The sequence below is a fragment of the Schistocerca nitens genome, chromosome 3 (assembly GCF_023898315.1).
Source record: "Schistocerca nitens isolate TAMUIC-IGC-003100 chromosome 3, iqSchNite1.1, whole genome shotgun sequence".
NCBI lineage: Eukaryota > Metazoa > Arthropoda > Insecta > Orthoptera > Acrididae > Schistocerca > Schistocerca nitens.
The window spans coordinates 625,350,576-625,376,757 of record NC_064616.1 but is presented as its reverse complement, the minus strand read 5'-3'; the positions used below and the strand labels follow the sequence as shown (position 1 = coordinate 625,376,757).

At 42.1% G+C, this 26,182-nt stretch overlaps 1 protein-coding gene across 3 annotated transcripts in view; it reads left to right on the top strand.

Annotated features, from left to right (window-relative positions):
• Positions 1-26,182, top strand: part of LOC126248570 (protein ST7 homolog) — a 163,763-nt gene that overhangs the window by 48,377 nt on the left and 89,204 nt on the right. The gene's annotated exons all lie outside the window — the stretch shown is intronic.

Sequence of the window (26,182 nt, the reverse complement as noted above, 5' to 3'; positions counted from 1 at the left end):
ACACCTTTGAAGGGTCCGAGCCCATAACTAGATGCATCCTTCAGCTCAAAAGGCATAACAGACTCATATATTCAGGGTGAGTATTATATCCAGTTGTGAACAAATTCCAGAGTTCAGAAAACAAGTATACCATTGGATCATGGGTTGATGGCCAGTGGCTGTGGACAACAGGACACCAGGATGCAGTGTCTTCACTGCGAAAATTGTAACCATTATATAATCTCTAAGATAAATTCAGATCTGCTCACACAAATCTTTTCTAATTTGCAGTGAGCCTGTGAGCAGTTTGCAAGTCATAACGTAAAGTGCGACCTTTGCCACCCACTGGTATTGTCCATTCACGACCTTCTCTCTGAGCTCCAAAACAATGCCACTCTGACTGTATATCTAGGCATGCCAGAATCCCAGGAAACAAACTCACATTTGAAATGACAAATGAGCCTACCAAAAAGGACACCCTAGAATTAAAGATACTGGGCCTTAACTTCGAAAGTATAGAGAGTAGTATGATGTAGCTACCACTAGCATGCTATGCACTTTAAAAGATTCAACTGCTGCATGGATGTCTTCATGCAGAATGTCTCAACAAGAACCTACAACCTCCCAGGGGGTTCACCATTCTTTGGTGAGTTTGTGTGTGGCTACCATGAGGCCTCAGCCTTTTGAGCACCTCTTCCCTTTCCACACTGCATGTCTACTCTCCTGCCATTCTTATTCACATCCTTTGGTTGGGAACATGTCTTGGGTATCTTCAGGAATGCGTTCTGAAACTTTGGTAGCTTGGCATCGGATCAGTCCCTTGTCAGCTTTTTCTTTCTTCCATAATTCTCCATCTCCTCGCGTTCCTCTGCTTCAGCGTTTGAGGTCTCTGTTTATTCTTCCTCCCTGTGCACTCCTGAAGACTGGCCCACGCATTTGACTTGTTGCAGGTGATTTATGAACAATCAGAGATGCTGGCAATAATGGGAGATTTTTTCACAATCAGCCAATCACCATCTCGGTCTATGTCTGTTAAACGTAAATGGAATGAGGTTAAATATTCAAAGACTTTCCCAGATGCACCTCGGTTCCTCGGGGTATCACATACCGAAAGAGGTCAGTCCTTTGCTACTGTTAATCTGTTTATTATTCAGAGAGGTGATGATGAAATTGCAGGACCTGTGCATTCCTGCTCTCACTTATGCAAGACAACTTTACTTCTGGAGACCAATTGTGATTTTCAAATGGCCAGATGTGTCACTTGTGGTGTAGATGCTCACTAGGGTGATTGCTCGCCTCATTCTACCTGCTGTATCAACTGTAATGGTGATGGTGCCACCTCATCCCATGAGTGTGCCATGTATCTCAATGAGCGGGCCGTCCAGCAGATCCAGGTGAAAGAAAAAATACCATACCCTGTCACTCGCAAGTTGTTGGCTAGTTGAAAGTCCTGCATTTTACCATCTGGCACTTACAGTACGGTTCTTGCTACATCTTGCTCCATGAAGGACATGGCCACACAGACTTGCGACCTCCAGTTTAGTATTGCAGATGTGAAATAGCCCAGTGTCACAGGAGTGTCCTCATATCCTCCTCCTACAGCTGCACAACAGACCTCGAAATCCACAGTGAAATCACTTGCTACACAACCGACAGTCCAGAAAGGACAACATAAATACTCGTGCAACGACTTCTTATGCTCCTCCAGCCAACAAATGTATGAGAATTCATCTGCCAACCATGAAGGCTCTAAGAAATCAAAGAAAGACAAGTGATCTTCTCCTTCCTCGACTCAGAGATACTCATCAACAGTGTTGCTGCGTGATGTCCTACCCGGCAAACCTCTATTTCACTGGTGCATATTGCCTACCATTTTTCTGCCACCTCCATTTCACTGGTGCACATTTCATACCATTTTTCTGCCATGGAATCCACAGGCTGACCCAGGGTGAATGCCAACACCTCTGTAGAATTTTTCATGGGACAGAATCCTGTGGCCTCTACATCCTATAGCAGTGAGGCTTTAAAGACTGGTACTCGGCAGCCGCTGAGGTGACTACCCTTCATTTGTCTCCTCCTCCCCATTCCCTGTTATGACTCTTCTCCAATGGAGTGTTCATGGCATTAGATGCAACAAAGAAGAATTACACCTGCTTTCGAAATCACAGTGTCTGGTTTTTCGTGCCTCCAAGAAACAAAACTATATCCTTGCGACCACTTTGACCTCTTGCGTTTCCTTCTGGTCCACTTTCACCTTCCTCCCCAAGGACGGCATTCCATCTTGTGGGGGTGACGTGCTGCTCATCAGGGATGATGTCCGTAGTCAAACCATCTCGTCAAACACCCAGCTGCAAACTGTTGCAGTTGCATTTTCCTTCCTTGTTTCCCTTTGTAATGTATACATCCCTCCATCATTCGCTGTCAGCAAGGCAGACTTTCTCCAGCTTATTGGTCAGCTTCCTCACCCCTTTTTGCTGCTCAGTGACTTTAATGCCCACCATCCCCTTTAGGGCTCTTTGAGAACCTGTCTGAGAGGTTTCCCCTTAAGGGCTGACCTTCTCAATCAACTCCACCTCCTCTGTCTTAACACTGGAGCACCCACATTCCTTGCAGACTCCCCATACACCTATATCCATTTGGACCTCTAGTTCTCCACTGGCCACATTCCTTGCAGACTCCACATACACCTATATCCATTTGGACCTCTAGTTCTCCACTGCCCAACTTGCCTGTCGTATCAAGTGGTCCATTCTCTCTGACATGTACTAGAGCGACCATTTCCTACACGGTATCCATTTGCTGACTCGTACCCCACCTGCATGTAAACCCAATTGACAGCTTTCTTAAGGCCGACTGGAGGTTTTACTCCTCCCTGGCGACCTTCGACAAACAACATTTCCTCAGTTGTGATGACTAGGTAGAGTACCTTAAGAATGTCATCGTTACTGCCACAGAATGTTCCACAACTCCCACTTCTTCTTTACCACACTGTGTCCTGGACCCTGGGTGGACCGAGATGTGATTCACACATGGAGATATGCTCTAAACGTTTTTAACCATCATCCTACAATGGAAAACTGTATTCATTATAAACGGTTGCATACTAGTTCTTTTAACAGTTTCACTCCATCTTCTGTTGTGGGGCAACCTCCGTTGGCTGTCTGGGACTGGGGTCCATTCCCTGGTGGTTGGCCTGACCACAGCAGATGTCATTGTGGAACTTTATGCCATCTCCAACACTTTGGGCCACTATTTTGTGGAGATTTTGAGCTCCATCCTCTATCATTCTGCCATTCTTCCTCAGGAATGAGTGGAGGCAGCTCGAGTGATATCTTCACCTCTCAGAATCATTAATGCTACAACTTTACTACGAGGGAGCTAGACCATACAATCATTTCATCCCAATCTGCCACCCCAGGATTGAATGATGTGAGATCAGTAAGAACAAACACCTTCCTTCTAGCTACTGCCCCATTTCTCTTACCAGCTGTGTTTGCAAGCTGATGAAACATATGATTCATGGCTGGCTGGTATGGTGGCTCGAGTCTCACCATCTACTAACCACTGAACAATGTTGTTTTTGACTGCACCGTTCTGCAGTTGACCATCTCGTCACTTTGTCAACCCGTGTCATGAATGGTTTTATTGTGGATATGCCAGACTGTGGCTGTGTTTTTTGATTTGGAGAAAGCCTGAGACACCTGCTGGAGGACCGATATCCTCTGTACTCTATACATGTGGGTCTTCTGAGGCCGCCTGCGCCATTTCCTTCAGGAGAGAAAAGGATGCCTCAAGGCTCCGTTCTGAGTGTCATTCTCTTTGCTGTAGCCATTCACCCAATTATGTACTGTCTACTGCCCAGCATCTCCGGCTCCCTTTCTGTTGACGACTTTGCAGGCTGTTGCAGTTCTCTCTTTACATCTTGGGCCTGTTGCTCTTCCATTTGCTGAAACTACAAAATTCCTGGGGTTCATGCTTGATGGGAAACTTTCTTGGTCCTCCCACGTGTCTTACCTGGCTGTATGCTGTACCTGGTCCCTCAATGTCCTGTGTGTCCTAAGGGGTACTTCCTGGGGAGTGGATTGGACCATCCTCCTCCATTTGTACCAAGCCCTTGTCTGTTCAAAACTAGACTGTGGGTGTGTTGTTTATTCCTCTGGATGTCTGTGCATCTTACATCATTTTAACGTAATCCACCATCATGGAATACATTTGGCCACTGGTTCCTTTTATGCTAGCCTGGTTGAGACTTTCTATGCAGAAACTGCCAAATTACCCCTGTCACACCAGTGTGATGTCCTCCTCAGTGGATACGCATGCTGTTTGTGTGCCATACTTGGCCATCCATCTTATGCCCTCTTCCTTTGATGACTCCCTTGTCCACAACTATGTGGCGTGCCCTTCTTCTCTGTTACCTTGCGAAGTTTGCTTTTGACTACTGCTCCGACAGCTTAACTTCACAATACCTGCCATGTTCCCAGTGGGTATGAACCCTTCACTGCCCTGGCTTCGTGTGGTGCCCCTTGTTCATCTTGGACTTCATTCGCTTCCCAAGGACACCACTCCAGATTCAGTCTGTTGATGTAAGTTGCTCAAACTTTGCATGCAACTTTGCGATAGCACCTTCATGTACAACGATGGCTCTAAGCTAACTGTGATGTTGGGTGTGCCTGCATCATTGTCACCAACTAATTCCAGTATTGGCTTCCAGAACAGTGCTGTATTTTTACAGTAGAGCTGTTCGTCCTCTATCGGACCACCCAGTACATCCGGCGACACAGGCTCTTTGATTTTCATGTGCTCAGATTCTCTCTGTGGACTTCAGAGCCTCTGTGTGCTGTACACAGTCCATCCTTTAGTGCAACGTGTCCCAGAAAGCTTCCACTTGCTTACTGTTGAGGGAGCCATCATAATGTACATGTGGGTTCCTGGTCATGTCGGTCTAACAGGAAATGAGATTGCTGACACTGCTGCCAAGTCTGCGGTCTTCCCACCTCTTCCATTCCTTCAGATGATCTCCATGTTGCTGTCTGTCAGCAGATGGTGTCACTTTGGCATCACCACTGGTCTTCTCTTCATGGGAACAAGCTCTGGGGAATTAAACCTCTCCCAATGCTTGGAAGATGTCCCCTAGACCCTCTTGTCACAAGGAGATAATTTTTGATAGGTTGCATATTAGACACTGTCATTTTAGCCACTGCCATTTGTTACATGGTGATCTGTACCACTTTTTGCTCCTTGTCATCAACCTTTGATGGTTCACCATTATCTGACCCAATTCCCTCTTTTAACTGCTTACACTTCAGTGTATTTTTGCCGTCTGAGTTATTGGCTATTTTAGGGAAAAATGTGTGGGCTGTTGGCTTCGTTTTTACTTTTCATCCATTGTAGCAGTATGACATTTAATCTTCGGTTCAGGAACTCCACTGTCTCAGTGGTGTATGTTGTGGATGTTTCTCCAAGGGGAAGCCCATGTTCTTAGCTCTGTTTCATTCCATTGGTTGGGTTTAACACACAGTAGCTTTTACTTGTTTTACTTCTTGGTGTTCTAATGCAACAAAACCAAAAGTGTCCACAGTTTTATACCCTGGCATCCTTTGCCTCCTGTAGTATGTTCTACGATGGTAAAGCATGGCTGTGTGCTTCGTGCGACTGCCACAAGTCGACTGAGCATGCAGCTGCCTGCGTAGTCTGTTATCAAGCAACAAGGGCGTGGCAGGAAGTCAGCGTGCTCCGCGGCACAATGGCGGCGCCTGTTGCGCAACCGGAAGTGAGTTTTCCAGCAACACGGGCCTAGTAATACTAGGGCCCGTGTTGCCCGGCTGCCTCGTCCAGCGGCTAAGTCCCGCTCAAGGTCACCCACCTTAGACAGCAGTGTACAGTAATGGCTTATCACCACCTCGTACTATAGCAACTGTTAACCAAGAATTGCCAGTAACAACCTTGGTAGTAGTACAGGAGAAATTAATCTTGCATCCTACAAATGTGATAGGACCACTCAGAAGCTCTTCTTGAACAACATTATTAGGAACAAAACCAAAAGTGTCCACGGTTTTATACACTGGCATCCTTTGCCTCCTGTAGTATCTTCTACGACGGTAAGGCATGGCTGTGTGCTTCGTGCGACTGCCACAAGTTGACTGAGCATGCAGCTGTCTGCATAGTCTGTTATCAAGCAACAAGGGCGTGGCAGGAAGTCAGCGCGCTCTGCGGCGCAATGGCGGCGCCTGTTGCACAACCGGAAGTGAGTTTTCCAGCAACACGGGCCTAGTAATACTAGGGCCCGTGTTGCCCGGCTGCCTCGTCCAGCGGCTAAGTCCCGCTCAAGGTCACCTGCCTTAGACAGCAGTGTGCGCATATATATATATATATATATATATATATATATATATATATATATATATATATATATATATATATATCTTTGGGGGTCTGAAAGTATGGTCTTGATGGCTCAAAGTGAGGGACGGCTGGTTGTATGTTGCTGCTGTCTTGGCCCAGAGACCGCCTGACTTCCTCTTGCTAGTGTGTTGGCTTAACTCCACCTTTTAATTCATTAGTCCTTCTACATGCCTCAGTGTTTTAATCAAAGGATGTTACCTTATTTACTTTTTCCATTTTGTTGATCTGACTATCTCACCAACTTTTATAATGATCGAGGGTCTGCCAGTTGGTTGCAGAAGGTGTACCTCTCGCCACTGACTAACTCCAGAGGGCCTTTGGCTGTTCCTTTTTTTGTACCTTTTTCATTGCAGACGATCATACGAATGATCATTTTGGCAACCTGTCTCATTCCTTTTAGAGGAATTTTATTGATTAGGTGCTCTCAGGATGGAGGGACCAATGATCTAGTATTTTGGTCCTTTAAACTCATAAATCCAATCCAATTGAGCCTGGGTTTTCAGGGGTGTTTTGTATCCATCCTCCCTATTCATGCTGTTGACGCATTTAATGATCTCAGTAGCCTCTATTATTTTCTGCTGCTGCGTTGATGGATACATAGCAAGCACGCAAGGTTCTTGAAAATTAATAGGTCATCTTTAGTCCAGGAGGTGTTTAGGTATTGCTGATTTGCTGTGTTACCCCAATACCTTAATGCTCTGACATGTGATTAATGGATTTCTGATTTTCACCAACATAGATGTTGCGATTCATCTCGTAGGCCATAGAGAGCATTTGCAGGTTCCTATTTGCCCCTCAGTAGAACTCGTCTATTGCAGTTGCACTGCGACATTGGCTTAATGACTCCATGGTGCAGCCAGCAATATGGCTACAGTGATGTAAAATTTAATTATTCATTTGGTGACTTCCATGATCACATCAGCTGAAGAGGAAAGGAAGAACTTATTGCCATTCTTATCTGCCTGCTAGTAGTATTTGCCTTGACAACAGTAAGATGTTGTTGACAGGCACAGCTGCACCAAGTTGTAAATATCTGACAGTACTTGCTCCTGTAAGGTATTGGTGGTCTCAGCTATAGACATATTCAGAATCAGAAGTTTTACATCAAACTGACCAAATAGATCTGTAGCTTGGACTTGTTGTTTCTGTATTAGTTGGGTAAAATGTGTGGAATCCTTTTTTATTTATTTTTTTGTCTCTGTTTTTTGGCAACCAGGTGGCATAACTGGTGGACTATGTGTTTTGCCTGATAGTACATTGGTCAGTTGATTCCACTGATAGGTCTTAGAGGGCAGTCCTCCGTATGTACCTTTGGTACACTAAATATACTTGGTGGCACTGGAAACATCAATGTCAGTCATAGGTCACACAGAAGGGGAAAAAATAAGAACAATGAAGATGCATGAACCGTATAGTGAAACTGAACAAGCTAGGACAAAATGGCTACAAGAGGACTGTGATGGAGCTGAAGCACAGTAGAAGAAGGGAGAGTAAGATTTGCTGTGTGACAGAGTAAAGGGTACATACAGCAAGGGACCAAATCAGACATAGAAGTTCTTACTCTGCAAATTCTCACCAAAGACAAAAATATAGTGTACAAAGGTTGCAAGGAAGTCCCCCAGAGATGGGAAGACTATTTATTTGGTCAGTGCATCAGCTCGTAACGTTTTTGTTTTGCATCTTGGTGCATATGCACCATGTTTGGGGCTAATACCATTGGACAGAGAATGACAAGAGAATGGTTTTCTTGTTTTAAGGAGGATAATTTTGACAGTGACTCTCCATGTCCAGTAAGACTTTCAGGGTTTGATGGAGATCATTTAAACACATTAACCCTCAATGATCCATGTCACTGTACTCGAGAAGTGGCAAATGTAATGAACTGTGATCATTCCACCATTCTGTGACATTTGTATGCAGTGTGGAAGGCTTAAAAATTGGGTGTATGGGTACCGCGTGTTCTCAGCCAAAATCACAAAAAATCAGTGGGTGGCCATGTGTGCATCTCTGCTTGCTTGTCATCAACTCTCATGTGAATAATGGCAACCATTCCTATCTTGCCTCACTACTGGTGATGAGAAATGGTGTCGTCATGCTAACATAAGGAAAATACAGATTAGATTAGATTAGATTAATACTTGTTCCATAGATCATGAATATGACACTTCGTAATGATGTGGAACGTGTCTGTTAATAAAAGATGTCTGTACAAGATATTACATTACACAAAATATTGCATGACACTAATGTTTAAGTTTTTTTTTTTTTTTTTTTTTTTTTTTTTTTTTTTTTTTTTGCCCCCCTTAATTTATATCTAAAAATTCAGCCAATGAGTAGAAGGAGTTGTCATCTAGAAATTCTTTTAACTTATTTTTAAATGTTAGTTGGCTATCTGTCAGGCTTTTGATGCTGTTTGGTAGGTGACCAAAGGCTTTTGTGGCAGCATAATTTACCCCTTTCTGTGCCAAAGTCAGATTTAACCCTGCATAGTGAAGATCATCCTTTCTCCTGGTGTTATAGCTATGCACACTGCTATTACTTTTGAACTGGGCTGGATTATTAACAACAAATTTCATAAGTGAATATATATACTGTGAGGTTACTGTGAGGATCCCTAGATCCTTAAATAGATGTCTGCAGGATGACCGTGGGTGGGCTCCAGCAATTATTCTGATTACATGTTTTTGAGCAATGAATACTTTTCTACTCAACGATGAATTACCCCAGAATATGATGCCATACAAAAGCAGTGAATGAAAGTAGGCATAGTAAGCTAATTTACTGAGATTCTTATCACCAAAATTTGCAATAACCCTAATAGCATACGTAGCTGAACTCAGACGTCTCAGCAGACCATCAATGTGTTGCTTCCAGTTTAACCTCTCATCAATGGACACACCTAAAAATTTTGAAAATTCTACCTTAGCTACAGACTTCTGTTCAAAGTCTATATTCATTACTGGAGTTGTGCCATTTACTGTACGGAACTGTATATACTGTGTTTTATCAAAATTTAAAGAGAGTCCGTTTGCTGAGAACCACTGAATAATTTTGTGAAAAACATCATTTACAATTACATCACTTAGTTCTTGGTTTTTGGATGTTATTACTATACTTGTATCATCAGCAAAAAGAACTAACTTTGCATATTCATCAATGTGGAATGGTAAGTCATTAATGTATATCAAGAACAGTAAAGGACCTAAGACCGAACCCTGTGGGACCCCGTACTTGATAGCCCCCCAGTTTGAGGAATCAGCTGTTGTTTTAACATTACATGAACCACTTATTTCAACTTTCTGCATTCTTCCAGTTAAGTATGAATTAAACCATTTGTGCACTGCCCCCCTCAAACCGTAATGATTTAGCTTATCTAAAAGAATTCCATGATTTACACAATCAAAGGCCTTTGAGAGATCACAAAAAATACCAATGGGTGATGTCCGGTTATTCAGAGCATTTAATATTTGATCAGTGAAAGCGTATATAGCATTTTCTGTTGAAAAGCCTTTCTGAAAACCGAACTGACATTTTGTTAGTACTTTATTTTTACAAATATGGGATGCTACTCTTGAATACATTACTGTCTCAAAAATTTTTGATAGAGCTGTCAGAAGAGAGATTGAGCGGTAGTTGTTCACATCCGACGTATCCCCCTTTTTATGCAATGGTTTTACAATGGCATATTTCAGTCTATCAGGGAAAACACCCTGCTCCAAAGAGCTATTACATACGTGGCTGAGAATCCTGGAATGGTTTAGCCCAAACATAGCAGCAACTCCCCGTACAAAGACCTGCGTGCATCCACAAAATATAATGTTATGCATCTGATGAAACAGTGATGGTATGTTGTACTATGAATTTTTTCCGCAAGATGTAACCATCACTGCTGATATTTATCGTCAATGACTGAGATGTCTTGCATATGCAGTCCAAGAACAATTATGAGGAAAATGCATGAAGTGATGCTACTCCACAATAACACCTTCCCGCATTGTGCTAGACTGACAAAAAACAGTAATAGGAGTTCGGTTGGGAAGTCATTTCACACCTACCTTATTCACTTGATCTTGTGTCACCAGATTTTTACCTTTTCTGCCCACAATCAAACAGTCTTCAAGAAACTTCCTTTCCAGATGAAAATGTGCTTAGAACATGGCTCGACAAGTTCTTCATCTCAAAACCATGAGATTTCTACAGTCGTGAAATTGAAATGTTACCCGATCATTGGCAGACTGTTATTAATAGTGAAGGAGATTATATTATTGATGACTAAAGCCTGTGTTATATGTCTCTGTTGTGTTTATTAAACTTACGGGAATCGATAAATGATGTGGATGTTGATGAGAAACAACCACAAATTATAATTTAAGAAGTAAAGAATAGCTGTAATGAAAAATGTGGAAGCAGTAGGTACAGGTATGATACCAGGAGAAATACACAAGTGCATGAATTAGAAATGAATTAGAGAGATAATGACGTTATGCTACAAAGTTTTTGGTGGTGCTGAACAGACAGAGGACTTTTTGACAGTGGTAAAAAAAAAAAAAAATTCATTGTGCACAGGACAACTAATCCCACATACAACCTAACTTATGTTAATGATCATGACTAAAAGACTGGAAAAGGCAAAGGAAAAGAATATGGCTGAGGAGCACTTCAATATTAGAGATTTATTGAGAAGGAAAGAGACTTACACCTCTTTTTTTGTAGGCCAGGAAAAGGTCTTTCAGAATATGGCATGGGATACTCTTACAACTGTAACGAGAGAAACAGTGTGTGCTAGAAAATCAGGCAGCTTATAAAGGCATTATATTTAAATCAGAAGGCAGTGGGAAGAGTGAGAGGAGAAAGTAACAACTTGATGTAATTAGAAAAAGGATTAAGACAAGGCTGTTACCTGGCTGCTACCTTTTTTAGTCTGTGCATAGGTAATATGATTGAGAACTGCCCACTAGATAACAAGTGGTTAAAAATGGGAGGAAAGAGAATATGGTGTTTAAGGTTTGCAAATTACAAGGTCATTCTAGCAGTGGATGGAAAGAAAGAGTTGCAGGAAATAGTGGAGTTCATTGAAATTAAAGAAAAGAGCTATGGAATGAAAATTAGTACAAAGACAATGAAAGTAATATTACTAGTAGGAAATGAAATAGTAAAGATACTGCTGTATATAAACATTGGAAGATGTGCAAAGCTTTGAATACCCTGCAACCAGAATAGAAAGTGACTGGATGTGCAGCATAGAAATTGAAATGAGAATAGCAATGGTGAAAGAGACTTTTTGTCAGGGAAGGAGAATTTTCTGCAGCAGTATGGACAGAGAACTGAGGAAAAGACTGATAAAAGCATTTTGTATGGAATATTCTCCTGTATAGTGTTGAAATATGGACAGAATGAATGGAGACTTTTGAGATACGAATCAGGTGCAGAATCAAAGGAAATAAGTTGGATGAATGGAAAGATCTCTTGAGAAGAGAGAGAGAACAGAGTCAGTTACTTGGTGTCATAAAGAGGAGGAAAAGAAACAGCATAGGTCATATATTAAGAAAGAAGAAAGGGCTTATAAAAACAGTCCTGAAAGGGTATGTGGAATTGGGCTAAGGGCCCCATTCAGTCACCTGTCTGGTGAGGCAATAGAAGATACCAAAACAAAAGCTGAAGTTTTAAATTTCATTTTTAAGAAATCATTCATGCAGGAGAAGTTTACAAACATACCGTCATTTGATCATTGCACAGAATCCCATATGGAGGACATAGTAGTAGGCATCCCTAGCAAAGAGAAACAACTGAAAGCATTGAAAACAAATAAGTCACCGGGTCCAGATGGACTCCCAGTTCGGTTTTATGAAGAGTACTCTACAGCATTGGCCCCTTACTTAGCTTACATTTTTTGCAAGTCACTCATCCAGTACAAAGTCTCAAGCGATTGGAAAAAAGTGCAGATGACTCCTGCATATAAGAAAAGTAAAATAATGGGCCCACAAAATTACAGACCAGTCTCCTTAACATCAGTTTGCTGCAGAATTGTTGAACATGTTCGCAATTCAAATATAATAAATTTACTTAAGGTGGAGAAGTTTTTGTCCATGAATCAGCGCGGTTTTAGAGAGCATAGCTGGTGCGAAACTGAGCTTACCCTTTTCTCACATGGTATCTCATGAGCTATGGATGAAGAGCAACAGGCAGATTCCGTATTCATAGATTTCTGTAAAGCATTTGACACCGCACACCACAGCAGACTGTTCATGAAGGTACGAGCATATGGAATAGCTTCTCATAAACATGAGTGGCATAAAATATCTTAAACAACAGAACACAGTACATTGTTCTAGACAGTGAGTATTCTTGAGGAACAAGGGTATTGTCAGGAGTGTCCCAGGAAAGTTTGATAGGACCGCTGTTAATATCTATATACATAAATGATTCAGCGGGCGAGGGAGCAGCATTCTGCATCTGTTTGCTTCAAGGGAAGTTATTGTTGTTGAATGACTACGAGGATACAAGATGAATTGGACAAAATTTCTGGTTGGTATGATGAATGACAGCTAGCAGTGAATGTACAAAAATGTAAGTTAATGCAGATGAATAGGAGAAACAAACCTTTAATGTTCCGAGTACAGCATTAGTATTGTGCTGCTTGACTAAGTCACATCAATTAATTATCTAGACATAACATTGCAATGCTGGCCAGGGTGGCTGAGCGGTTCTAGGCGCTACAGTCTGGAACTGTGCGACTGCTACGGTCGCAGGTTCGAATCCTGCCTTGGGCATGGATGTGTGTGATGTCCTTAGGTTAGTTAGGTTTAAGTAGTCCTAAGTTCTAGGGGACTGATGACCTCAGAAGTTAAGTCCCATAGTGCTCAGAGCCATTTGAACCAACATTGCAATGCAGTACAAAATGGAATGTACATGTAAAGATTTCACTATGGAAGGTGAATGGTCAACTTTGTTTTATTGGGGGAAATTTAGGAAAGTGTGATTCGTCAGTAAAGGAAACTGCATATAGGACACTAATGTGACCAGTTCTCCAGGTCTGCTCAAGTGTTTGGGATCTGCACCATGTTGAATTAAATGAAGACATGAAGTAATTCAGAGGCAGGTTGCTAGATTTGTTACCAGTAAATCTGAACAACAGACAAGTATTACAGGGATGTGTCAAGAACTGAAATGGGAATCCCTGAAGGTAAGGTGACGTTCTTTCCGAGGAACACGAGCGAGAAAATTTAGAAAACAGGCATTTGAAGCTGACTGTGTAACAATTCTACTGCTTCCAACATACATTTCACGTAAGGACCACAAAGGTAAGAGAAATTAAGACTCTTATGGAGGACAGTCAGTTTTCCCTTTCTCTGTTTGTGAGTAGAGCAGGGAAGGAAATTACCAGTAGGCTAACATAGTTTGAAATATGATTTTGGTGGTGGTGGTGATGTAAGCGATCACTCAGTCACCCATTCATTTTGGATTCATACATTATAGCATGCGTTATTGTTATGGCATTTCCTTTGTCTACCTGTAGAATCATAATATTGTCATGGAGAAGAAGGTGTAATTAGATGAATGATGAATACTAAGTTCACTTAATGAAGGTTATTCAGCTCTTGCACATACAAGATCGCGGAGTATATATACAGTATATATACAGCTGCAGAACATTGCAGTACAATAATTCTTCACATTTGTGGTTACTTCTAGAATGTACTCGAACTGAATATAGAAATTGAAATTGTACATTCAAGGTGAGTTTTGAACTCGTGACCCTCCATGCAACAGTTTAGTATCATAACCACTACACCACAGTGCTACTCAGCTTCTAGCGGCATTGCTCCCTCCTTAAGAGAACAGCATCTCGGTGTTACATTGTCCTAGTCCGGGAACGAGTCATCAGTCCTGCATACTCTGACTCCTGATGACTGATTCTCGCCCTGGCGGTGATCTTCTTAGAACTTCTTTTGTCGCTATGCTCTTTGTCACCTTTCCACTTGTTGCCTGTCACTGGAGCTCCGAATTTACCCTGGGTTGCTGGATCCTTATAGGGCTTCATTCGAAGGACGTGGACTGTATCTCTGATCTTTCATGGTCTTGTGTCGGGGTCAAAATCTTCAACTTCATGTGTAACATCAGACAACTGTTTTACAACCTTATAAGGTCCAAAGTAGCGCCTGTGGAGCTTCTTAGAGAGACCAACCTCCCGAACAGGAGTGAAGATCCAAACAAGGTCACCAGGCTGGTAGACAACAGGGCGGTGGCTTGCGTCATACCTTCGGCGATCATTTTCTTGAGCCTGCAGTGTGCAGACTCGAGCTAACTGCCAAGCTTCCTCAGCTCTGGTTAACACCTGGCCGAAGTAGTCGTCATCCACGTCATCAGGATGTAACGGAAACACAGTGTCCATCCTCGTAGTCGCCTCATGCCTATGCACCAGGAAAAATGGCATAAATCCTGTGGTGTATTGTTTGGCGGTGTTTTAGGCAAACACCATGAAAGGTAGCACCCCTCATCCCAGTTGCTCTGCTCAACATTGACGAACACTGATATCAAGTCGGCCAAGGTCTTATTAAGGCATTCAGTAACCCCCTTAGTTTGCGGATGGTAGGCAGTCGTCATGTGATGAGTAATGTTGCACCAACGGGGTATCTCTGTCACAAGATTCAATTGAAAAACTTTCCCTCGATCCATAATTAATGACCTTGGGGCACCGTATTTTAATACAATGTCTTCCACGATGAATTTGGCTACATCAGATGCTTTGGCTGTTTTCACAGCTTTTGTAATGGCATAGCGTGTGCAGATCAGTGCAAACAATAATCCATCTATTGCCACTAGCAGATGTTGGAAATCGTCTGAGGAGATCAATCCCAACATGCTGGAAAGGCGTTTCGGGTGGTGGAATTGGTATGAGTCGGCCAGGTGGTTTCTGAGAAACAGCTTTTCTCCTCTGGCACTCTCGACAGTGCGACACATATTGACGGATACTTCTAAATAAACCAAGCCAGAAAAATCTCTTGCGGATTCTAACATAAGTCTTAATAAATCCTGAATGTCCGGCCTCAGGTGTGTCGTGGAATTTCTGTAGAACATCCAAGTGCATGTGTTTAGGAATCACTGGTAGCCACCTCTTTCCAAATGGATCAGAGTTTTTTTTGCAAAGTAATCCATTAACCACCTTAAATTGTCCTTTCACATCCTATGACCAATTTAAGGCAAGGATAATTGGAGATATCTTGGCGTCCTTCTGCTCAGCAGAGAGGTGCTGGAGTGCAGCGAGACAGTCACTATCTTCATCAAAGTCTTGATGGTCTTGCACAGGGTTTCTTGAGAGACAGTCAGCCTTTTGGTGTTTTCTTCCACTTTTGTACATTATGGTAATGTCATATTCTTGAAGACGTAGTGCCCACTTGGTGAGTCGTCCTGCACCCACATCTCCTTGTTCATCTTCGTTGTCCTGGAGTTGACGTCGACTAAGATCGGTCTGCTGTTTTCTGGCACGGCCGTCATCAAATATCCGCTACCTTTCTCGACAATAGCACACCACATGTCCCGGTTGTCCACAGTGTAAACATACTGGTTGGTTATCTTGGGCCCTCCAGACATCAGTCTTCCTTGGTGCCCAAACAGGTTCCTCATGAAGCATTGTAGGAATGTAATTTTGCCTGGGTCTTGACTTTTTCGCTGTTATAAAGGGAAATGAAAGACAAGAAATTGGGTTCAATGTCTGTTCCACTTCCTCCCTTATCACCTCTTGAAGCGTCTCTGTTTTTTGCTCGCCATGCAGTCCAAGTGCCTTCTGAGCTTCCTCTCTCACTATCTGATGAAGAGCACTTTAGAAATCAGTTGCTTCCTTTATCACAGACATCGATACGACATTTGGAAGCCATTCAAACTTCTTGCGTGTAATTCTTTTTTGATGCATTGTCTCGATATACTGGCACCATTTTATGAAGTCATTTGCTGTCGAAACCTGTTTCAGGAGTAAGGCTTGATACATGTCCTCGGCAACACCCTTCATGAGATGTGCAACCTTATCTTCCTCCTTCATTCTAGGATCCACTACTTTACAGAGCTCCAAGACGTTTTGAATATAGGATGCTGTAGTTTCCCATGGACGCTGTGCCCTGCACTTTAATTTATCTGCAGCCTTGCACTTCTGTTGTTGTTGTGTCGCCGAAATACTTGTGCAGATCCACCTGAAATACTTCCCAGCTTGTGAACTTCTCCTCGTTGTTCTGATACCATTGCTTGGCAGTGCCTTCCAAGTAGAAAAATATGTTAACCAAACACATGGTGTCATCCCATTCGTTCAATTTGGCTATACATTCACATACCTTCAGCCACTTGCTTGGATCTTGGCCATCGTCACCAGGGAACCCAGAAGGATGTCTCATGCGGTGGCACACAGTTGCTGTCATTGTAATGTCCTCTCCTTCTTCTGTCTCCGATAGATTGCAATCTGTTGAATATGGCTCAAACTCGGGTCTCGCCACGTAAACGGTGACTCTGTTGTGGCCTGATGGGAGCCACTGTGTCGTTGATAATGTGTGCTATCACACGTTCTAATACCCAGCGTCCCCACCAAAATAATGCACATACAAGAGCGCGAAGTGAACTGCCTCCGCCCAGAACACATACAATATATATACAGCTACAGAACATTCCAGTACAATGATTCTTGACATTTGTGGATACTTCTAGAGTGTACTCTAACCGAATATAGAAATTAAAATTGTACAATCCAGGTGAGTTTTGAACTCACGACCCTCCATGCAATAGTGTAGTATCATAACCACTACACCATGGTGCTACTCAGCTTCTAGTGCAACAATATCTTGTTATTCTTGAGTCTGTGTAGGGCAGATCCTTCATGTGATACATTCTGCCTCAGTAGTTTCACATACAGTAGGTTTTGAATTGCTTCTTGTTGAATCCTCTGTGCTCCTACTTGAAGCAGTTTCCAGAGCAACACTTCAATGGATTGTATGATGTCTTTGCCAGTATGTGTTGTGACGTAACTGAATAACTTATACCCTTTGACTGTGCATCTGTAGTTTCGTTGATGAGGGTTCGTGTTGATGACTTCACCACAGTGTTACACATATCCAAATTAGACTGAGCTTTTCTTTTGATCAGTGAATGGATTGAAAGAGGAAATGCCGACTCTCATTGGAACAAAGTGGTGCAACAAGAAGTTGCATACACTTTGCCACCAAAAGCAAAAATGTGAATTTAGAGGTGTTTACAGAAAGAGATGCAGCAGCCAGTCACTTCATAAGCATCTTTTGCTGTAACTCAAGGAGAACACAAAACAAACATATATGGTTGTGAAGATCCAACAGATTACATACGGTGAGTTACAAAACTCTTTATCACACCTGCAAACAAACAGGATATCAGACAAATGTGTAAAGCCATCACAAGAACATTTAAAGATTAGATCCATCAGAAGAACTGTTAATGCAGTCATTGTGGAAACTGCGTCCCAAGAAGACTGAAAATAATTTGGAAAAGGCAAATCGGGTAAAAACTATTAAATATGAGGAGCAAAAATAGGGGAAATTCCTGTTGATTATTTATCAGATGCCAGACACCTTAGCAGAGGAGGACTTCGTAGGAAGTTAATGAATCAGACATGAGGTCACCAGTAAAGATGAATTTGAAAATGATTTCAAAGCTAAATTCAGTCTTGTACATGGCGGTTGTGGTCGTACACATAATGTCATTGGATAAGCCCCTGTGTTAGACACAGTCTGAGGAGGGACATGTATATTTAGGCTTTCAAGGTGTCAAACATCAGAGATTACATTCTCATCTGAAAACATTTCAAATGATATGATGCAGGTAACACAGTCAGATCCTATGAAAGATCATCAGTTTGTGTGAAAGGTGGAGACAAGGCAAGAAGAGATAGTATAGTAGACAAGAGAAACATGTGGGATGCATACCATGTAAGCTGCATAGGTGCTAGTGTAACTGTGGGGGACTATGTGAGTGTGTAACATACCAATTATTACTTGAGTGGCAAATTGCATGCACAGAATACAGATAGTAAGAAAGTAAGAGAACATGTATGATTTTCAGTGCAAGAGGAATAGCAAATATAATTCATGTTCCAGCAATTGTGTGTATGGTACAAAACTTGGAAAGCAAACTGCAAGTTGTGTTCCACCAGAAAACCCTATTGGCCGTGTTGTAACTAGGAACACAAGGAAACACACGGCCGTGATAGAGATATGATTTAGCGGGTCACGGAGGAACATCAACGAGAATACACTGACAGTAGTTTACATGTCTCGAGCACATTTGACAACTGAGTGAACAGAGGCCTGTGCATGCCCTTATGAAGATGCTATCCATGTCAGGTGCTCCTGGTGTGTAGAGCTGCGTGCGCACTGTGGACCTGATGTTTAGAGCTGGATAGTTGCGACTGTGCCGTTTGAATGTCGGCATGCACTGTGATTACTGTAATGGCCTGACCTAGGTCCACTGTGGGCAGTAGTTGTAGTAACTGGAAGGTTACGACACTCCTGCTTCTCTGTGGGGGGAATGACCAGGTGTCAACTGTGTGAGAAGTTTCTGTTCTGCCTGGACCGGCCCATACAGTTGAAACAGAGTGGGATGAGGGCATCCCTGCTACTCGCAAACCATGAGGCGACAAAAGGACAGGGACCTGCATTGGGGGGAGAGGGGGGGAGCCATTTGGACGTTGGAGTCTGCAATGAGGGGTGCCGCCACAGGCAGTGACAGTGGTGGACCAAAGAGGAGAGGCTCTGGCGATGGAGACCTGGATTCTGTCCCCACTGATGGCGGTGCCTGCTCAGCGCAGTGGGAGGCACTGGTCACAGTTAGTGATGTGGGCTAGGCAAATGCCGAGTGGGCAGGACATTTATAAATGGACATTTGTCCAACACATTTTTAAATGCTCAAAATCTGGGCATTATAAAAAAAAAACATTTTTTAAATGTTTGCTGCTAGAATGTACAATTTATCAATTAAAATAAGGGAAGGGATGATACTACTAATATTAAAACTTAGTAAATGTTTACACTTACACATGCATATATTATTCATTACCTTTATTGCTAAGAATGAAAGGAAAGAAGAGAGAAACATAGAGTTTGAAGGAAAAAAAAATGCATTCCAACTTGGTGTACCAAGGAAGGGCAGATGATGTTGACACCCCATTTACAATGTGACACACACACACACACACACATACATACAACATTGAACAGCTGTGTGGTTATTGTCATTAGGTCATCGCTTTGTAATGTAACACATTTTATAATCTGTGTTAAATCTGTTATTCATTGAAGAATGATTATTGACAAAAAAATTATTACTGAATGTATTAAACAGCTGACATGTGTTTCATCATAAATGTATTCTTAAATGTTAAACAGTTTTCAGGAAGAAAATATGCTGTATTGACAGATGTAGTGATGTTTAAGACAAACTGTAGTTTCCTATTCTGCTCCTTTCTTTATTTACTTTTGTATGACTGCACTGCTGTGAAGATAAAGTGAGAACATTAACATAAACAATATTTAATAACAAATAATCAATGCCCAAGATTCTGGAATCATTTGATTCTGATACTAGTAGATTCCTAGTGAGTCGACGATTCTTGGAATCGTGGAACTGGAACACGACACATCCATAATTATAATCATTATGGATAAACTTATTTTACTTTAATTTTTTTTCAGTAGTATAGTATAAGTAAAAATATTACCTGCAGGCTATCTTCTTAATATAAACTATACTTTACTTCAGAAATTACTTTTAAATTTGAATTTTGTTTTCTTATTTTATTATATACTACCCCAAGAACTGACATCACTAAAGGTGCAAAAATTTATATTTACAGTCCAATCTACACTCCTGGAAATTGAAATAAGAACACCGTGAATTCATTGTCCCAGGAAGGGGAAACTTTATTGGCACATTCCTGAGGTCAGATACATCACATGATCACACTGACAGAACCACAGGCACATAGACACAGGCAACAGAGCATGCACAATGTCGGCACTAGTACAGTGTATATCCACCTTTCGCAGCAATGCAGGCTGCTATTCTCCCATGGAGACGATCGTAGAGATGCTGGATGTAGTCCTGTGGAACGGCTTGCCATGCCATTTCCACCTGGCGCCTCAGTTGGACCAGCGTTCGTGCTGGACGTGCAGACCGCGTGAGACGACGCTTCATCCAGTCCCAAACATGCTCAATGGGGGACAGATCCGGAGATCTTGCTGGCCAGGGTAGTTGACTTACACCTTCTAGAGCACGTTGGGTGGCACGGGATACATGCGGACGTGCATTGTCCTGTTGGAATAGCAAGTTCCCTTGCCGGTCTAGGAATGGTAGAACGATGGGTTCGATGACGGTTTGGATGTACCGTGCACTATTCAGTGTCCCCTCGACGATCACCAGTGGTGTACGGCCAGTGTAGGAGATCGCTCCCCACACCATGATGCCGGGTGTTGGCCCTGTGTGCCTCGGTCGTATGCAGTCCTGATTGTGGCGCTCACCTGCACGGCGCCAAACACGCATACGACCATCATTGGCACCAAGGCTGAAGCGACTCTCATCGCTGAAGACGACACGTCTCCATTCGTCCCTCCATTCACGCCTGTCGCGACACCACTGGAGGCGGGCTGCACGATGTTGGGGCGTGAGCGGAAGACGGCCTAACGGTGTGCGGGACCGTAGCCCAGCTTCATGGAGACGGTTGCGAATGGTCCTCGCCGATACCCCAGGAGCAACAGTGTCCCTAATTTGCTGGGAAGTGGCGGTGCGGTCCCCTACGGCACTGTGTAGGATCCTACGGTCTTGGCGTGCATCCGCGCGTCGCTGCGGTCCGGTCCCAGGTCGACGGGCACGTGCACCTTCCGCCGACCACTGGCGACAACATCGATGTACTGTGGAGACCTCACGCCCCACGTGTTGAGCAATTCGGCGGTACGTCCACCCGGCCTCCCACATGCCCACTATACGCCCTCGCTCAAAGTCCGTCAACTGCACATACGGTTCACGTCCACGCTGTCGCGGCATGCTACCAGTGTTAAAGACTGCGATGGAGCTCCGTATGCCACGGCAAACTGGCTGACACTGACGGCGGCGGTGCACAAATGCTGCGCAGCTAGTGCCATTCGACGGCCAACACCGCAGTTCCTGGTGTGTCCGCTGTGCCGTGCGTGTGATCATTGCTTGTACAGCCCTCTCGCAGTGTCCGGAGCAAGTATCGTGGGTCTGACACACCGGTGTCAATGTGTTCTTTTTTCCACTTCCAGGAGTGTATTTCCCATAATAACTCTCGCCTAACTCTGAAGCAGCTTTTTCAGCTTGGTTACCCCTCCACTACAGAAGCCGTGTTGCGAAACACCTTTTCCAATACAAAATATTTTTTATAACTGCTGCTTGTCAATTAATCTTTAAAATGCATAAATGGCTGGACATTTGGACTTTGGCCCTGGCATTTCTCCTGGGGATTTGCCCCAACTTATAAATGACCAGGCATTTTACACCACTAGCTACAGTATTGAGTGTGACCTGGTGAAAACAGCCTCTGCAACAACCCATACCAATGTTGGGCTGGTGCCTGCTTTCGTGCAGCATGATCAGCCCCAGTTGAACTGCTCTGTCAGGAGGGTAAATATGGAGTTGGATCAGTTGCGTAGGGCGGCCACTCTGTCAGACATCAGATTGGTTCCTGTTGAGGGTATTGATAGGGGGAATTTGACAAGGCATGGCCTACACCTCAATAGCAAAGGGAAGGGTAAACTGGCAGGGTTGTAAGCGAAATCCATAAGGGGGGACACCAGTACTCATGGATGTACCTCTTTTTTAGACTAATCTCAGTGTCCAATGAGAAGTCCAGACAGGCAGGTGCTAAAGAGGTCCACAACTCACAAGATTCTCACAACAGTAAAGTAAATAATAATGTTACCATATTTAATAAAAATACTGGTGGATTAAAGAAAAAGTAGATTCTCACAAAAGTAAAGTAAAAAATAATGTTACCATTTTTCGCCAAAATATTACGGGATTGAAGAATAAAGTAGATGAGCTCCTGTCCTGTTGAGATGACATTGAATCTGATAATGTAATAGATATACTATGCCTGTCTGAGCATCAGATTGTGTCTGATATGGAAAAGGTAAATATCAGTGGTTATAAACTAGCTGCACATATGAGTAGAGAGAATAAGGTGAGAGGAGGAGTTGCCATGTATCTCAAAAGTTATCACTGTGTAAAAAGCTTAGATACAAAAAAGTTTTGTCTAGAGCAACATATAGAACCATGTGCCTGTCAACTTAAACTGAAGGAGGGCTCTTTTATAATTGTAACAGTATATAGGTCCCCTTCAGGAAACTTTCATTTATTCCTAGAAAACTTGGATGCCTTGTTGTGCTATCTGTCAGATAGGGGAAAGCAAATTATTATTTGTGGGGACTTCATTGTTGATTCACTGAAGGAGTGTAATAGGAAGAATGACCTGGAAGTCTTGCTCAGTTCTTTCAATTTGACATTTGTCATTAATTTTCCTACTCGGATAGTAAAGGACAGCAGCACATTGATAGATAACACTTTTATAGACCTAGATAAGTTTAAAAACATAAATTCTTGTCCTGTTGAGAATGGCCTTTCTGATCATGGTGCTCAGCCAGTTACAGTATATGACATAGCTCCATTCAGTAATTCAAAACTACCCTCCAAAGTTGTGCGTTCAATTAATGACTCAACAATTAGAAATTTCAGGGAAAATCTTCAGCAATTAGACTGGGATGAGGTGTTCAAGGAATCCAGTGATAATTTAAAATATAACTTGTTTCATGATACACTTGTAAGAGAATTTGAAAACTGTTTCCCCAAGAAAGTAGTTAAATCTAATTATAAGAAACCATTCAGTAAACCTTGGCTTACTAAAGGAATAAAAATATCTTGTAACCACAAAAGGGAACTGTATCTAACAACAAGAAAGAGTAATGACCCAGAAACAGCCAAATATTATAAAAACTACTGTGCTACATTAAGAAAGGTTATTAAAAAGTCCAGAAGCATGTGCATCATGTCTGAGATTAATACCTCTGATAACAAAATCAAAATAATCTGGAATATTATTACAAGGGAGACAGGGCAACCAAGAGTACAGGATGATGGCATTACCATCAAAGGGAATGGAAACTTGACAAAGAACAAGCCGGAGATCGAAAACATTTTGAATAATCATTTTTTAAATGTTGTAGAGAAAATGGGATCTAAATGTTCATTAGAAGAAGCAAGGCTGTTAATGGAAGAGGCCTTACCCACACAATTGGATACAATTGAAATTCCACCCACCTCTCCTGCTGAAATTAGGAAGATAATAAACTCTCTCAAGAATAAAAGCTCACATGGAATTGACCCACATGGAATTCATGGCATTTCCAGCAGGATAATAAAAGCTTGTTCCCAAGAGATTAGCCACATATGTAATAGCTCTCTGAAGCAGGGTATTTTCCCAGAGTGGCAAACTTCAGTCTTGAAGTATGCCATTGTTAAACCACTGCATAAAAAAGGGGATACGTCTGAATTCAACAACTATCGCCCAATCTCTCTTTTCACTGCCTTACCCAAAATTCTTGAAAAAGTAATGTATTTTACAGTAGCTTCACACCTTTGTAAAAATAAAGTTTTAACAAAATGTCAGTTTGGTTTCCAGAAATGTTTTTTCAGTAGAAAATGGTATATATACTTTCACTAATGAAATATTAAATGCTTTGAGTAACCGGAAGTCACTCGTTGGAATTTTTTGTGATCTCTCAAAGGCTTTTGACTGTGTAAATCATGGAATACTTCTAGATAAGCTCAAGTACTGTTATATGAATGGGACAGCACTCAAATGGTTTAAATCATACGTAACTGGAAGAGTGCAGAAAGTTGAAATAAACAGTTCATATAATATGCTAAAAAACTGGTGATTTCTCAAACTGGGGAACAATCAAGAAGGGGGTGCCGCAAGGTTCGGTCTTGGGTCTTCTGCTGTTATTAATATGTATTAATGACTTGGCATTCTATATTTACAAAGATGCAAAGCTGGTACTTTTTGCCGATGATACAACACCCAACACCAAACAGACAAGAATTAACTGATGAAATTGTAAACGATGTTTTTCAGAAAATCATTAAGTGGTTCTCTGCAAATGGGCTCTCATTAAACTTTGACAAAACACAGTAAATTCAGTTCCACACAGTAAATGGAATGACAGCATTAATAAATATAGACTTCGATCAGAAATTGGTAGCTAAGGTATAATATTCAATATTTCTAGGTGTATGCATTGATGAGAGGTTGAACTGGAAAAAACACTCTGAAGATCTGCTGAAACGTTTTGAGTTCAACTGCTTATCCTGTTAGGGTCAATGCAAATTTTGACGCTCAGTAAATTAGCTTACCACGCCTATTTTCATTGTCTTCTTTCGTATGGCATCATATTCTGTGGTAACTCATCATTGAGTAAAAGAGTGTTCATTGCACAAAATCGTGTAATCAGAATAATTGCTGGAGCTCATCCAAGATCATCCTGCAGACACTTATTTAAAGGACTAGGGATCTTCACTGTAGCCTCACAATATACATATTCACTTATGAAATTTGTTATTAACAATCCGAATGAATTCAAAAGTAATAGCAGTGTACATGGCTATATCACTAGGAGAAAGGCTGATCTTCACTACTCAAGGTTAAATCTAACTTTGGCTCAGAAGGGGGTAAATTATGCTGCCACAAGTGTCTTTGGTCACTTACCTTATAGCATCAAAAGTCTGACAGATAGCCATATAGCATTTAAAAGGAAATTAAAAGAATTTCTGAATGGCAACACCTTCTACTCATTAGATGAATTTTTGGATATAGTAAGTGGGTAATCCCCCCCCCCCCCACACACACACACAAAAAAAAGTGTCATGTAATATTCTGTGTAATGTAATATCTTGTATAGACACCTTTTATTAACCTGACATGTTTCACATCATTACAAAGTGTCGTATTCATGATCTATGGAACAAGTACTAATCTAATCTAACACCCACCGTCAGTGCTGATGGAGCCCTGACAGCACAGTAAGTTCTGTGCAAGAGATCCCCCAGTGACCCTGATGTAATAAGCAAAGGATCTCCCACTGCAGAGCAGCTAGAACTGTGATACGGGGAGTAAACCTTCTTCAGTTGAAACTTCCGGGCTGAGGCGCCATGGTCGATGTATAAAATTTCCACCTAATGTTTCGTCTCCATCTGCGGGATACATCTTCTGAGGTCCTCCGGCTACTGCCACTGAGGCTCCAGGTACTTTCACATTTATAGAGCGCATAGAGGGCACCACCATTCGTTATGTGATGCTGATGGTATGCCTATCTTTGGAAGGCGTCATCATTCTCAATTAAGAGTAATCGATTGTCATTCTGCTGGCACAACGTCAACATCCATATTTTGTCTAACTTTAAAATTTCCTCTTTTCTATTAAAATTGTTATGGTGCTTGTGAATCTCTATTGCTTCTCTATACATGCGCGCATGATAATGGGATGTTCATGCTAGAACGCTTGTCTCGTTAAATTTAATTTCATGGTTCCCATCTCGAAAAACATGCTCAGCTGTGGCCGATTTTTTGATGTGTCCTAAGCAACAGTTTCTTTTATGTCCGGCTAAGCAGGTGTTTACACTTCTTTTCGTTGTTCCAATATATACTTGTCCACAACTGCATGGAATTTTGTGTACCCGAGATGTTGCTAGGGGGTGTCGGGCATCTTTTGCAGTTCTTAAGTATT